The sequence below is a fragment of the Brassica oleracea genome, chromosome C4, assembly GCF_000695525.1.
Source record: "Brassica oleracea var. oleracea cultivar TO1000 chromosome C4, BOL, whole genome shotgun sequence".
Taxonomy (NCBI): domain Eukaryota; kingdom Viridiplantae; phylum Streptophyta; class Magnoliopsida; order Brassicales; family Brassicaceae; genus Brassica; species Brassica oleracea.
The window spans coordinates 3,062,778-3,067,771 of NC_027751.1; positions in this window are offsets into that span (position 1 = coordinate 3,062,778).

Sequence of the window (4,994 nt, forward strand, 5' to 3'; positions counted from 1 at the left end):
CTGTCAACCAATCTTTCTCCAACCGGTAGCGCACCCTTCAGGATCTTCCAAGCAAAGAGTTTGAGTTTAGGTGCAGTGTCGATGTTCCATACGCATTTCTTCCAGTTGAAGTCAGGTCCTGCGAACTCGTTATCTTGATGGTCTTCGTCCTCCACAGCAGCATAATACCCAGACTTTGTAGCATACTCACCAGACTTTGTTCCTAACCACATCAGTTTATCCGGAGCCCCGGTGGTACTCTGTTTGATGCTGAGTATAAGATCTTCGTACTCAGGGAGGATGAGTCGAATTTTCTGAAGGTCCCAATGGCGTCCTCCTGGTAGCATAAGGTCAGCAACCACCATCGCAGCATGCTGTTCATTCGGAGGACCCATTGGCCTCAGTTGCGTGCTCATAGAAAGCCACGGATCCCGCCATATATTGATGGATTTCCCATCTCCTACTGCCCATCCTATCTTCTTTAGCAAGAGATCACGCCCCACCAAAACACTCCGCCAGCCATGAGACATAACTGAGGGAGGGGAAGCTTCCAGGATGTTGTTTTCCGGGCAGTATTTTCCAAATAAGGTCTTGCCGAGTAAGCTCTCCGGGTTTTCTAGCAATCTCCATCCTATTTTGGCCAGCAAGGCATCATTAAATTTCTGAAAATCTCGGATGCCCAGACCACCTGAGGCTTTTGGCTTTGACATCCTTTCCCAAGAGACCCAAGCCATCTTCTTTTTCTCCTCATTATCGTCCCACCAGAACCGTGTAACTACGGATTGAATTCTCTTGCATAGCGAGACAGGTAACTTAAAGCTAGACATAGCAAATGAGGGCGCTGGAGCTAGTACACTTTGCAGCATAACCAGCTTACCCGCAGAGGAAAGGAACTTGGTAGACCATCCTCTAGCTTTTTGTTGGATCCGGTCTATGATGGAGGCGAAAAGGTCTCGCTTGCGTCGTCCAAACTGCTCGGGAAGTTCCAAATACTTGCCCATACCCCCATCCTTTTGGATTTTCAGTTCGTTCTTCACCATCTCTTTTAGCTCAGCAGGGGCTTTATTTGAAAAAGTGATGCTCGATTTGTCCACATTAATCGATTGGCCTGAAGCTTCACCGTATTTCCGCAAGATGTCATTGACCGTTTTGCAGTTTCTCTTATTGGCATGCAGGAAGAACATTGTATCGTCCGCGAACAAGAGATGAGAGATGCGAGGACATCCCCTAGCCACCTGGAGGCCGTTAAAGTCTCCCTCTTCTTGCGCTTTGTTACATAATCCCGAGAGGACTTCACTACACATTATAAATATGTAGGGAGAAAGAGGGTCGCCTTGGCGGATTCCTCTGCTCGGTACTACCTTCCCTCTAGGCAAGCCGTTAATGAGGAAGGAGTATGTAACTGTCGAGATACATTGCATTATTGCTCGAATGGAACAAGTCCAGCAAAAGAGTCTACGGGTCTCTCATGTTTGTTCTGCTGATCAGCTAGCTGATGCTTTGACGAAACCATTGCCTCGACCAGGATTTCAAACTCTATCAGCCATGATTGGACTTACCTCTGGATGTCCATCTTGAGGGGGGATGTTAGTATATACTCTATATCTTAGATATGATTACGTAAATATCTCTAGTTTCTATAATCTCTCTTTGTATTGATAGTTTAGGATATGGATGTATCTCGTGACTTGCTCACTACTCCTATTCTCTCTGTATATAAGCTTATGCTTAATATCAATAATACTTAAGTTGCATACCTTCTCTATACATCTCAGTTTACTTTTTTTATCGTCTCGCCATATCCCCACACAAACAATATGTAAATGAGATATAGAAAGATTTAGAATATTATTTGTAGTGATCTAGATACTTCTAAATATTTTTAGTGAATATTTTATCTATCTTATTAAAACAGAAACATTATAACTTCTTCTAGGTAGATTTTTAAGTTGGACATCACATTATTATTCATAGCGTAACCTTACAATCAAATATTTCCTTAATCACTTCAGTATCAACCATCTATCATTTAACTCCATTTAACTGTACCGTATAACTCCATTTAAATCCACCGTAAGATCTATCTTATTATATGTTCACATATACATCTATTATTATACATCTATTATTTCGTCATATTATACATCTATTAAGAAAACATATATTCTAGTCACATTGGCTTTAATGTGAAACGTTAACATATATACGTATATTCACATTGTCATACTTATATTATGTCATAGTACAATATATAAGTCATTATATTTTAAAAACTTCATATGGTCCTATATCCAAATCATTGAATAATATTAAATTTGTCCATGGTATAATTTAAATCTCCGGATTTGATTTTAATGTACACTAAATATAATATATTCCCGTATTTCTTATTTCAATAACAAAAACATCAGTTTATACTTACAAAAAACGTTTATAACAAAACATCTTCCCCAAGTTGTGCATTCTATGCCTAAAATCTCGGTTACAATCAAATATGGAGATTTAAAATTTTCCGTCAAAATCGATTTGCCATATTTGAAAATCATTAATATGGAAAACTCCCTTCTCCAAGTTTATTCTACTATACCTAAAATCTCGGTATCAATAAAATCATGAGATATTGTATTTATTATACCTAACTTAATAGGTTAGAGAATATTCATCAAGAGAAAGATCCTCAAACTCAAGTCTCCCAAGATTAGTCTCATCCAGTGAATCAAATTGATCACATCCAACATCCCACATATGATTGGGACCATCTTTGTATGCAAGACTTCTTCTAGATAGAAGAAGAAGATTAGTATGCACAAGAAGACGAAGATTAGTGTGCACAAATACCAAATCTTCTGCTCTTTGCGGAGCAATCTTGTTTCTTGTTGCTGAATGTATAAACTTGTATGTGCTCCAGTTCCTTTCACAACAAGAAGAAATTGTTCTAATTTATTAAAATAACACACTAATCCTTATATTTATTATTATTTATAGAAATTGTTCTAAAAAAAAAAAAAAAGAGTTTCTTAAACGTTTCCAAAACAGAATCGCGAGTTTCCAAAATAGAAACGCAATTTTCCAAAATAGAAACGCAAGTTTCCATTAAGTTTCTAAACTGAAATTTTTAAGAAACGAGTTTCCAATGCGTTTCCGCAAGTTTCCGAGAGATTCCGATTCCGAAACGTTTCTGAAACGTGAAACAGACGGAGTTTCCATGCAACATAGCCTCCCACTAAATTGTGTCCATAAATACTTGTCTTCGTATTCATCATTCGACATTCACAAAAAACTCCCAAAAAACACAATGTCGAAACCAAGCACTTTAGTTCTAATCGATGGTGTGAAACCTGTCAGGCACAATTGGCAAATTCGAGTTAAAGTGCTTCATTGTTGGAAACAAACCACACCTTTTGGAGGCGACACATTATAGTTCATCCTCGCTCGAAATGTGTTAAAACTAATGTTTTTAAAACCGGACCGGATACCGACTCGGAAAAGCTATTGGTTGAATGGTCGGACCGGTTCAACCAGTCGAACCAGATTTTCTATATAAATTAAATAAATCTAAATAATCATATATTTACACTATATGGACCTAAAATGTAATTCTACATATAATATGTTTTATGTTCTCTTTTATTAATTATATAATAAACAATAACCGTAAGTTTAGTTATATACAAGCGAATACTATATCAACTGAAATTGATAAAAAAAACCAAATGATTGACCGTTTAAATTACATATTTATTTATTTTTACAACTAAAAATCTTAAATTTATGAATATAGCAAAATGAGAATAAAATATGAGAGTCAAAAAGAGATTTCTTAAAAAAAATTCTTAAAAAAATAGAATCAAGAGAAAACCAATTAAATAGTAAAAATTAAACATAGATTATGAAATATTAAATTTTAATAACAATTGAAAATACATTAATTATATGTTGATTTCTGTAGAACCGGGTTTTGAAGTTAAACCGAGTCATTAGTTTTACTGGTTTATAGCCGGTTTTTCTCAAAACCGAGTTTTAAACTGAACCGGACTCGGCTTCTTTAACGAGTCACGTTCGGACCGGTTCGACCGGCCGGTCCGGTTCTCAAAACCTTGGTTAAAACAAAAATAAAACATGCGCGGTCGCGTAGGTTATGATCTAGTCTTTATTAAACTAAGATGTTCAAATATTCATATTTATCTAATTAAGAAAATATTTAGTATATAAAGTGTTATAAATCCATGATATGGATATGTGGATTGCCATTAACCATCAAGGAGGTTTACATCTGACCCGACTATCCGGTCCGTCTACACCTGTCTCCGGTCCGTCTACATCCGTCCAAGACTAGTCAAGATGAAGACTCATTCAGCCGGAGCATTTATGAGCTTTGACCAAGTCTATATCTTTGTAATGAATGTGGTCAATATGTATTAAATGCGAGATTCTCTCCTTGTTGTAAACCCTTGTGAACCTCCACTATATATTGATAGTGAGAGCTAATGAGAAAGATACAACTTTCACAGCAACACTTCTCTCATATTTCTAACACGTTATCAGCACGATTGTGCTCTCCACCTGAGAAAGCTCTCTCCGCCGGCGTTCCCCTTTCCGGCCAGCTCCTCCGATGCTCAGCCTTTGCTCCGCCGGCGCTCAGCCTTCTCTCCACCAGGCCACCTCTCTCTCTCCGCCGGAAAACTCCTCTCTCTCTCAAATTCCGGCCAACTCTCAGCCTCTCTCTCACGGTGGTCCGCTCAGATTCTTGTGGTGAAAAAGATGTCGAAAATCAACAACCTTGAATATGCTTTCCTCAATCTCTCCGGAGATAATTACCACCAATGGGAGCTTGATACCAAATTCCTCTTAAGGTCCAGAAACCTTGGTGATACTATCACTGAAGGCACTGAGCCATCAGACAAGGATAATTACAAGGCACTTGTTGTCATTCGCCATCACCTTGCTGAAGGTCTCAATGACCAGTATCTCACAATTGAGAATCCTCTGGAACTTTGGACAGAGTTGAAAACCAG